General features: G+C 36.0%; 1 pseudogene; it reads left to right on the forward strand.

The window, feature by feature from the left end:
- Nucleotides 1-10,938: 10,938 nt before the first annotated feature.
- Nucleotides 10,939-12,069, forward strand: LOC131487811 (olfactory receptor 2M2-like; annotated as a pseudogene).
- The last annotated feature ends 409 nt before the right edge of the window (nucleotides 12,070-12,478 follow it).

Here is a 12,478-nt window from a genome sequence, read left to right on the forward strand (position 1 = left end):
GTTTATTATTTAGATCATGGTGATGGTAACATGAGTCTATGCATTTGATTATTGATATACATTTAGGTTGCTTCCAGATGAAATGAAATGAAATGAAATGAAATGAAATGAAATGAAATATTCATGTCTATGTCTCTTGGTGCATGTATGGATACACAAGGTGTGTGTTCAAATTCAATAGATGTTGCCAAGTATATTTCTTTTAGTAGTGTCAGTTATTTTTTTTCTAATTTTTATCTGTTCTGGAAAATAACTGATAGTATATAATATGGAGTTCAATTTTCATTTTCCCAATGACTAATAATGTTGAGCATCTTACCTTATTGATCATTTGTGGCATTGATTTATATTTCCCTAATATCCAGTTATGGAAAACCTACCACCCTTGTAAGGCATGCAGCATAATTTATTTAACTCTTTTTTTTTTGTCATAGAATTTACAGTATACATATTATATTCATTAGAATTTATCTTTGACTAACATTGTATCATTTTGCATGTAGTAGAATAACTTTATAACAATATAATTATTTTTATGAAATTACTTATACTAACTGTGTTGTTAATTTTATGTGTAAACTTAATGGAGTTAGGGATGCCCAGATAGCTGTTAAAACATTTGTCAGAGTGTCTGTGTGTTTCCAGAAGAGAGTACCATTAGAGTATGTGAACTGAGTAAAGAAATTTCCCTTACCAATGCAGATGTACTTCAATTCAGGGAATGAATACAATGAAAATGCAGAAGGGCACATTTGTATGTGCATACACTGGTATATTCAATATCTCTTACCCTTGGACATTATTGTTCCTGATTCTCAAGCCTTCAGACAGAGACTTACACCGTTGCCTCCCCCTGATTCTCAAGTCTTCATGTTTGAACTGGAAGTACAGCATCTGCTATATTGGGTGTTCAACTTGGAGACAGCAGAACTTGGTACTACCGTAGTCACATGAGCCAATCACACATAATAAATTTATTTCCATCTAAGTATGTATCTATATTTATGTTGATATATTCTATTGAACCTGTTTTTATGTAGTACCCTTACTTACATTATAAACTTTGAAATGCATTATTTTTGCTTTAGGGAATCAATTACATAGAGTAACTAAAAATTACATAGTTGTCATAATATACTTACATTTATTTTTGTCCATTTCAGGAGATTTTTGTTTTTTTTTATATGGACCCAAATTCTAATGCTTCTAGGAGGTATTAAAGTAGCAAGTGTGGGACATTTCTTGAGTGATTACTAGAGTGTTATGTTCTGTGTCCCAGTAGAGTGTTTTGAGTTGTTAAACACTCTTATTGGTATATATTTTGCCTTACTTGAAAAGCATGCTAAGGATCCAATTCCACTTGTAATCTACCAGCTCCTGGTGATAAATACAGATCAGAGATTGCAACTCTATGGGGTATATTTCCTTTTCACTTTTACCAGATTCATCTCCCCCCTCAAGTTACACTATAACTTAAACCCATTGATTGACCTAATTTCCAAGAGGGGAAATTGAGGTATATCATAAAGAAGCATATGGCATTTTGGGCAGTAGAAGCCTGTGCAAAACCTCTGATTAAGGGAAGATTGATAGGTATTGAAGGAGAGTGGACCTGTTTAGTACCTTAAGATGGTTTAAACAAATATAGGGACACAATAAATTCAGGAGTGTTTTCCTGTAATGTAGGACTCATTTTTTCCTACCCATGGCCTTGGTATAGCAGACCTTCCTTGATTGATAACACAACTTCATTGGAGCTCCACTACTTGCTCTATTAGATACTTGGCTTTGGCTTCAATTTTCTCTGATCTCCCACTGCAGAAGATGAGCCATTCCAAAGGAGCCCCTCTGGCTTTCACATTTAGCTTTCAAATGATAATTAATTAATTTCTTCTTTTCGTTATTCTTCCAGATCATCAATTGACTTAGTGATAGATATCCTATTCAGTTACAGTTACTATTTTCCCCATGTTTCTCAAAAACCTGATACATTGCACAAGTTATTGAATGCCCTTCTATGTATTATCTCACTTCTCCATTCCCTGTTCTAAAACTTGGACCCCTACTTTGAAGCAAGGACCCTGTGCTCTACATACATGCAAGGATGTAGCCCACATTGACTTCTGCATGGCAAGTGACCCAATTTCTAGTTTTATAAAACAGTTTTGGCTTACCCAGTAAGGAAGTACACAGTTGGAATAGCCCTTTGGATTTGGCCTGAGTTGGTGGACATGAATGGATTTTCACATTCCCACACTGATCATGAATTATTCCCTTCCTTAGGCAAATAGAGAGAGAGAGAGAGAGAGAGAGAGAGAGGCGGGGGGTTATAATTTTACACTTTAGGAGTTTGAGCCTGTGGGTGGGAGGAGTCCCTCTCTATCTCCTCTCTCTCTCTCTTCTCTCTCTCCTTCCCCCCGCTTGCTCTCCCTCTCGCTCTCCCTCTCTCTCTCGCTCGCTCGCTCTCCCTCTCGCTCTCCTCTCTCTCTCTCTCTTCCTCTCTCTCTCTCTCGAGAGGAGAGAGAGAGGGAGAGCGAGATCTCTCTCTCTCCTCCCCCCCCTCCAGTCAGTTTACTGTCCCACTTCAGCGCAGGTTATGATCTTACAATTCAGGAGTTTGAGCTGGGGGGGGGGGGCTTATGAGTTTATGGGTGAGGGAGGATTATGATTTTACACTTTAGGAGAGAGAGAGAGAGAGAGAGAGAAAGATCTTGCTCTCTCTCTCTCTCTCTCTCTCTCTCTCCCGCAACTTGCTCTGCCTCTCGCTCTCCCTCTCTCTCTCTTTTCCTCTCAAGAGAGGAGCTATCTAAAGGTGAAAGAATCCCTGAGGGGGCATATAGATGAAAGCTGTCTGCTAACAGTACTTTTAACAGCTGAACCATTAATTATTTAGGAAACAGAAAGCCACCAGGTTCACATCATCAGTGTTCCATTTTCATTACTGAGAGAAAAGTCTGCTCCAAGTGACATCTCACAGATGGAGGAAGTTTGAGGAAGACTGCATAGGGATTCATCTGGACTCTGTCTTTTCTCCTCAGTATCCTACTGTGTATCCTATTTCATTATAACAAATCTTACCTGTGAGTAAGTTCTATGATGAAACCTCTGAGTAATTCTTGAGAAATTCTGAAAAAATGGATGGTTTTGAGGACACACAAAACAAAAATTATTTATGGTAATAACACAAACAAAAAAGCTGTGGGATTTTGTTCCATCAGCACTCAGAATATAAAAATGGATTGAACTGGTTAGGTCATTCTCCAGCAGGTGCAGGACAATGGAATTTACAGCATTGGAAATGAAAAAGATTGAATATGTATCATGAGTATAAATTTGTTAATAGAAAAGAGTTAAGTCAGGAAGGGTTGATGAGGGCAAGTAATGAATGAGAAGTACTCATGAGATTAAATAAAATTATAAGTATGCTTGGAGAATGTTTAATATTGTCAATTTGGAAAAGTAGCTTTTGGGTTTTGATGAATAAATCAAATGTCATAACTTTATAAGTGATTTTGAGCCTTTTTCATGTGTTGGTTGGCCATCTGGATGTCTTTGGAGAAGTGTCTTTTGATGTCTTTTATGATCTTGAGGCATGATCCTTCTTTCCCTACTTTCTTGAAAGTTTTGGGGCGCCTGGGTGGCGCAGTCGGTTAAGCGTCCGACTTCAGCCAGGTCACAATCTCGCGGTCCGTGAGTTCGAGCCCCGTGTCGGGCTCTGGGCTGATGGCTCGGAGCCTGGAGCCTGTTTCCGATTCTGTGTCTCCCTCTCTCTCTGTCCCTCCCCCGTTCATGCTCTGTCTCTCTCTGTCCCAAAAATAAATAAACGTTGAAAAAAAAAATTAAAAAAAAAAAGAAAGTTTTTATCAAGAAAGGATGCTGTATTTTGTCAAATGCTTTCTCTGCACCTATTGAGAGGATCATATGGTTCTTGTCCTTTCGTTTATTGCCTCAAGATCATAACCCTCAAGAAATTAGGGATAGAAGGAGCATACCTCGAGATCATAAAAGCCATATATGAATGACCCAACGCTAATATAATCCTCAATGGGGAAGAACTGAGAGCTTTCCCCCTAAGGTCAGGAATAAGACAAAGATGTACACTCTCGCCAGTGTTATTCAACATAGTATTGGAAGTCTTAGCCTCTGCAGTCAGACAACACAAAGAAATAAAGGCATCCAAATTGCCCAGGAGGGGGTCTAAGTTTCACTCTTTGCAGATGACATGATACTGTATATGGAAAACTCAAAAGATCAAAAGATTCCACCAAAAACCAGCTAGAACTGATTCATGAATTCAGCAAAGTTGCAGCATATAAAATCAATGCCAGAAATTGGTTGCATTCTTATTCAACAACAATGAGGCAACAGAAAGAGAAATCAAGGAATTGATCCCATTTACAATTACACCAAAAACCGTAAAATACTGAGGAATAAATCTAACCAAAGAGGTGAAAAATCTATACACTGAAAAGTATAGAAAGCTCGTGAAAGAAATTGAGGAAGACACACAAAAAAAATGGAAAAATATTCCATGCTTCTTGGTAGGAAGAACAAATATTGTTAAATGTCAATTATACCCAAAGCAATCTACATATTCAATGCAATCCCTATCAAAATAACACAAGCAGTCTTCACAGAGCTAGAACAAATAATCCTAAAATTTGTATGGAACCGGAAAAGACCCGAATAGCCAAAGCAATCTTGAAAGAGAAAACCAAAGAAGGAGGCATGACAATCCTGGACTTCAAGTTATACTACAAAGCTATAATCACCAAGACAGTATGGTACTAACCCAAGAACAGACAGTAAGATCAATGGAACAGAATAGAGGACCCAGAAACAGACCCACAAACGTATGGCCAACTGATCTTTGACAAATCAGGAAAGAATATCCATTGGAATAAACAGTCTCTTCAGCAAGTGGTGCTGGGAAAACTGGACAGCGACATGCAGAAAAATGAACTTCGACCATTTTCTTACACCATACACAAAAATAAACTCAAAATGGATGAAAGACCTAAATGTAAGACAGGAAACCATCTAAATCCTTGAGAAGAAAGCAGGAAAAATCCTCTTTGGTCTTGGCTGCAGCAACTTTTTACTCAACACGTCTCTGGAGGCAAGGGAAACAAAAGCAAAAATGAACTACCAGGACCTCATCAAAATAAAAAGCTTTTGCACAGCAAAGGAAACAGTCAGGAAAACTAAAAGGCAACTGACTGAATGGGAGAAGATATTTGCAAACAACATCAGATAAAGTGTTAGTATCCAAAATCTATGAAGAATTTGTCAAACTCAACACCCATAAAAACAATCCAGTGAAGAAATGGGCAGAAGACATCAAAAGACACTTCTCCAAAGACATCCAGATGGCCAACCAACACATGAAAAAGGCTCAAAATCACTCATAATCAGGGAAATACAAATCAAAACCACAATGAGATACCGCCTTACACCTGTCAGAATGGCTAACATTAATAACTCAGGCAACAACAGATGTTTGTGACGATGAAGAGAAAGAGTATCTCTTTTGCATTGTTGGTGGGAATGCAAGCTGGTGCAGCCACCCTGGAAAACAGTATGGAGTTTCCTCAAAAAATTAAAAATATAACTACCTTACTACCCAGCAATTGCACTACTAGGTATTTATCCAAAATATACAGGTGTGCTGGTTTGAAGGGACATATGCAATGTTTATAGCAACACTATCAGCAATAGCCAAACTATGGAAAGAGCCCAAATGTCCATCGATGGATGAATGGATAAGGATTGGTGGTATATATATATATATATATATATATATATATATATACACACACACACACACACACACACACACACACACACACAATGGAGTATTACTTGGCAATCAAAAAGAATGAAATCTTGCCATTTGCAACTACATGGATGGAAGTGGAAGGTTATGCTAAGTGAAATTAGTCAGTCAGAGAAAGACAAATATATGACCTCACTCATGTGAGGACTTTAAGATACAAAACAGATGAACATAAGGGAAGGGAAACAAAAATAATATAAAAACACGGAGTGGGAGAAAACATAAGAGAGAATAAACAGAAGGTTACTGGAGGGTTGTGGGAATGGGGGATGGCCCAAATGGGTAAGTGGCATTAAGGAATCTACTCCTGAAATCATTGTTGCACTATATGCTAACTGATTTGGATGTAAATTTAAAAAATTTAAAAAAAATTAAAAAGCTGAATGAACAACATTCCATTGTGTAAGTTCTGGATGTCCTATGTATAGCATGTTGACTGTAGTTAGTTTTCACAACTGTATTATATGCTTAAAATTTACTATGTGTGCCGATCTCAAATATTCTCACTACACAATAATAATGGTATTGGAAGTGATAATTATGTCTATCAACTTATTGTGGAAGTCATTTCACAGTGTATACATACATCAAAATATCAAGCTGAATATCTTAAATATGTGTAATTTATAACGGTTAATTATACTTTAATAAAACATAAAAATCGAACTGATGCTAGCATTGGAATATCCTGTCTTTTGTTCATTAGCTTGAACAGTTTGCCATTACCTTGGACAATTTCCTTAAGCAGTTTTATTATGGAAGAAAAGAAAAAAATATTAATAACAGTACCTGATACATGCAATGTTTGTAAATGTCTGTGAGTTCACATACATCCTGCTCAGTGCCAACCATATAGGAAGCACTCAATATGGTTTTCCTGTTATTGTTATGGATGTGAGGTGGAGCAGAAAATTTCAGTGAGTTCACACTAATACTTTAAGAAGGAGACATAATCATCTACCCAGAGTAACTATTTTCAAAAAGCATAAAAGCTAATTTTTTTCATTGTCCTAGGAGAGGAGATGAAAAACAATGAAAGCTATTATAATTAAAGACAAGGGAATGGAATCTCCAGAGGGGTAACACATTAATTTTCCATCTTCTTCCCATGGTCAGACTGGGTAGGGTTTATCTACGAATAAAAATTCTTTTACTTTAGACTGATGATTTGTGTCTTCCAGGGAAGTTAAAGAGAGTGAGATTTCAATAAAATAATTCAGAGCAGGTATGATGCCACATTCTATGAGTGCTTCTAGAATAAAGTGAAAATATATTCATAATTTTCTGTTTCAAACATTTTAAAAGAAAGTTATATTTTTACAGGTATATGTGTATTCATGATCAAGGATGTACCATACACATGCAATTAGAGTAATGCTGATTTTCTGGGATGTTAAATAATATAATAAACTGAGAATGATATTTAAATGAGTGCTGTTATGAAGACTTTGGACACTTTCATGATTTCTATGAGTAGCTGTCATGATTACTAGGGGTTACTATGAGTATCCCTAGATGTGTTTATTTTCTCTAGTTCTTTAGTATGTTTTCCATTTATTAATAATGATAAAGTTTCCAATCATGTGTGAAGTGTTTCTTTTTTATTATGTAGATAAAAACATGCAAAATATGTAATTTTCTTTTTCTGTAGTGTAATATCTCATTGAAATTATATGCTATTTAGACTCCTACTAAGAGACAGTATAAACAATCAGGTAAGAGTGTTTGCAAGTTAATGCCAAACATTCTGTTGAAAATGGAGATCTGGAGATAATTGGATTCATTTCTTAAGTGATTTTAGTCCTAAGAACTTTATGTGATTCTTTCATTTAATCTGTGCATTTTTTTTCGAGAAATGTGATAGTACTCTGTTTGTAAGAATATGAGAATTGTGGCAGGTGTTAAGTACTTGCCTCAGCTCACACATGGAAAAAATTGGGTAAAAATCCATGTTTTATTTTCATATAATGCTGAGAATAAGAATATGAGAATAGAATGAGAATAAGAATATGAGTGCATCATTTGAAATGCAATTTGAGACCTCATTGTCTTTTCTTTTAGTAAGCACAGCTCACACTCACAGAACCTGTACACTTGTTATGTTTTCTTTTAAGACCTTTATATGTATTTTTAAATAGATTCATATAACTTCAAATTTAACAACAAATTTATTATGTATAAAGCACTTTTGTAAAGGCTTTACAATAACATTACCAATGTTTTTTTGGAAATCAGTCTGACACTCTCTAATTATATAACCTCCTGATTTGGTTATAATAATAACCATTATTTTGATACTGCTCTACTTCTTAAATAATGTATCATCTGTATTTAAATTTCATATCATAGAATTTGTGAGTTAACTGTGATCTGTTAATTCAACATTTCATTATTGAGGCTCATTAATTATAGTATAGCTATCAGAGAGTGTAGCTATGCTCTTAAAACGGGAATTAATGTACTTTAATGCTGTATTTTGCTATTGGAAAAAGGGTTACTATGGAAATTTTTGCTCATGAAATTTTTTTCCTGTTCTCATCTATTTTTTTTTTCTGACCATTCCTCTACAAACGAGTATAATTAGTTTAGCATCCAGAATTGATTACATCAATATGTAGCCTGGCATCATTTCGCATACTGTTTTGCTTAATTTTTCTGGTCAAATCCTGGCCAGTCAGTGTATATATCAATTAATTCGTTCAGTGATACTTTTGTCAATATCTGGGAATGGTTTCCATGATTTATGGGTTGAACTTGTTATGGACACATACACAGAAAATCACTGTCACGGAATCAAGTCACTCTTCTTTGAGACTTAATGAGATCAAAATACAGAGAAGTCATTCTGGTAGATTAGTATTTGTAGGTCGTGATCATTTATGAATTGAAATTTTAAAATATTTTTAGGTTTTTCTCTTTCTTACTCACAGCATCATTCACAATTTGTATACACGATTCAACTTAAAGAACTACATACCCTCTTTTAAAAAATGAAAAATAAATTCAAACTCATGAGGCTAGATTCAAGGTTCTAGCTTCCTGTCAGCTACATTTTTCCTTGCTACTTAAGTTTTTGCTGTTGTTATTGTTGTTGTTTTGGTTTGGTTTGGTTTGGTTTGGTTTGGTTTGGTTTGGGTTTTTTACCTCTTCAAAAAATGTGATGCATGGATTAATAAAAGTAACATGAATGTTAATTGTTATATTCATCAGGCTAGTCTTTTTGTTTATGACACTGTTTTTATTACTTGGAATGACCTGCTTCATATACAAACTTTTATCATACATAAATAATCACATCAAAAATAAATTTTAAATGCTACAGTGAACATGAAACATTAACTTAGCAATATCTGTTTTTCTAAAATCTTGTATATATGTAAATTTTTCACGCATGTTCCACTTTGTGGAATTTATGCATGGATTGTTCTTTATTATGATGTGCTGTCTTTTTTTTAACTTCCCCCTAGCACTTAGTCAAATACCACCAGATAAGTGAGGTCCCCCTGAGTACTCTCTTCAAAATGGAACACTCCATTTCAATTATGTTTCCACACCTTCATAGTGGTGTCTTTTTTGTTTTTGTTGTTGTTTGTTTGTTTTTGTCTCTATTGGTAAGGGTAAGTTTCTTTGTTGTTGTTTGTTTGGTTTTGTTTTGTTTTTGTGCCTGTTGTGATTGCTGATTTACTCCCGGTGCCCAACACATAGACAGAACTTCAGAAACATTGTTTGAATGTTTGGACATTAAGTTTCTGTGAATTTCTGGTTTTGTATGTAGTAATTATTTAGAGGACATTTTGGATATATTGGTTTCCTAGAAAAGCATAACAAGGTACCACATGGTGGTTGTCTTAAAATGACACAAATATATTATCTTACAGTAATGGAGACTACTACAAGGAAAAATTGAAGATATTGGCAAGGGTGATTACTTCTGGGGCTTGTAAGAAAGAAGCCAAACCCCTCTCCTAGCTTCTGGTGAGGACCAACAATAATTGAAATTCCTTAGTATGTAGATGTATCACTTCAATCTCTGCCTCTATTATCATGCATTCCACTTGTGTCTCTGTCGTCACATGGCTATCTTCTTATAAAGATACTAGTCCTATTGGAGTGGTATTTGCACAAGTCATTCAGTATGATCTCATCTCATCTTTACTAATTATTTTGAAAGTAGTTTACTTTTGGAGATGCTGGGGTTGAGGACTCAACATATCCCTTTTGAAGGGATATCACATTGAGCTAAAGAAAAATTGTACAACAGTTTTATATTTGTATAATTAAAATATTTTCTCATTTCATTCACTTGGTGTATAGAATATTTGCTGTAAGTACAAATGAAACACTCTAAACTGTAAAGAAATTGGGGCGCCTGGGTGGCTCAGTCAGTGGAGTGTATGATTTCAGCTAAGGTCATGATCTCACAGCTCATGAGTTCGAGTCCTGTGTGGGGCTCTGGCTGAAAGCTTGGAGCCTGGAGCCTGATTCAGATTCTGTGTCTCCCTCTCTCTCTGCTCCTTCTATGATTGTGCTCTCTCTCTTTCTCTCTCTCTCTCTCTCTCTCTCAAAAATAAATAAACATTAAACTGTAAAGAAATTGACAAATGTAAAGGTTTTGTTAACACTGATAGAAAAAAAATTTCTAGCATCTTGAGAGCAAAGGTTCATATTGTATTCTTTATCTCTAATATATTTTTCTTCCACATGCAGACTTAAGCTTAATTTCTCTATCAACATATCTGTAAAGGACTTCTAATATTACCACACACTGTCTGATTTTTTAGGGGAAGTTTCTTTTTCTAAGAAACATTATCAATTATATAAAATGTATATTATTATCTTAATTTTCCAAGGAAGACAAAGGATAGTTAGAAGATGAACTTAAATGTTTCACACTTTTATAAACTAGACGGTACTAACAGAAAATATTTTTTCTGATATTATACATTTTGATCTTTGAAATTCCTAATCCTGGTGATGTCATCTTAATCATTCACCTGTAGAATTACCACAATCACAAGCTTTTGTAAGGCACTGGGTACATGTTTGCCAAATTAATTAATTAGCATCAATTTTTGTTATAATAGATAAAGAACACATTCATCATGGCATGGGACAATCAGATTTTACCTCTGATTTCTTTTTTTTTTTTTTTTTTAATTTTTTTTTTTTTTCAACGTTTATTTATTTTTGGGACAGAGAGAGGCAGAGCATGAACGGGGGAGGGACAGAGAGAGAAGGAGACACAGAATCGGAAACAGGCTCCAGGCTCTGAGCCATCAGCCCAGAGCCTGACGCGGGGCTCGAACTCACGGACCATGAGATCGTGACCTGGCTGAAGTCGGACGCCTAACCGACTGCGCCACCCAGGCGCCCCTCCTCTGATTTCATCCTTTTGGGAATCGTTGATCAAAGCCCTATGACATCTTCCTCTTTTCTTTGGTCTTTGGTATCTTCATGGTGGCCTTCACGGGAAACACTGTCATGGTTCTCCTTATCTACCTGGACACCCAGTTCCACACACCCATATACTTCCTCCTCAGCCAACTGTCCCTCATGGATCTCATGCTCATCTGCACTACTGTACCCAAGATGGCCTTCAACTACCTGTCTGGCAGCAAGTCCATTACTGTGGCAGCGTGTGCCACACAAATTTTCTTCTATGCATCACTAATAGGTTGTGAATGTTTCCTGTTGGCAGTCATGTCTTATGACCATTATGTTGCCATTTGCCATCTTCTAAGATATCTCAATCTATGAGCCCTAAAATTTGTGGAATTATGGCTGCATCTTCTTGGATCCTGGGCTCTACTGATGGTATCATTTTCCTTCTCCTATTGTGGGTTCAGGGAAATAGGCAACTTCTTCTGTGATTTTCCTTCCACGCTATTCATCTCATGCAATGATACCTCAACATTTGAAGAAGTTCTTTTTTACCGCTGTATTGTAAGGATTGTTATCCCTGTAACAACCATCATTGCTTCCTATGCTCGTGTCATGCTGGCTGTCATTTGCATGGGTTCTGGAGATGGTCGCTGAAAAGCTTTTGCCACCTGTTCCTGTCACCTCAGGGTGGTGGGAATGTACTATGGAACAATATTGTTCATATACATGCTGCCACTTCAGATCGTTCTCCCATCCAAGATAAAATGATCTCTGTTTTCTACACCATCCTTAAGCCCATGCCAAATCCCCTTATCTATAGACTCCACAACAAGTGCCCAGAGTATTCATGAAGATGTGGGGAAGGGCAAGTATGGAGAATAAATTGCTGAATTATTTTAATGTTTTGACAGAATCTCCTTAGTGTCCCTCTTCTTTGCATTCAGCTCTAACAATTGACACATACACGTTTTTGGAATATCATTTTCCTGGCCAAAACACAATTTAATTGTTTGTTTGTTTGTTTATTATTTCAATTCTTTAATTTATTTTTTTATTTTTTTTCAATATATGAAATTTATTGTCAAATTGGTTTCCATACAACACCCAGTGCTCATCCCAAAAGGTGCCCTCCTCAATACTCATCACCAAAACTCCCCTCCCTCCCACCCTCCATCAACCCTCAGTTTGTTCTCAGTTTTTAACAGTCTCTTATGCTTTGGCTCTCTCCCACTCTAACCTCTTTTTTTTTTTCCTTACCCT

This window comes from Neofelis nebulosa, chromosome 1 (assembly GCF_028018385.1).
Source record: "Neofelis nebulosa isolate mNeoNeb1 chromosome 1, mNeoNeb1.pri, whole genome shotgun sequence".
NCBI classification, from domain to species: Eukaryota; Metazoa; Chordata; class Mammalia; order Carnivora; family Felidae; genus Neofelis; species Neofelis nebulosa.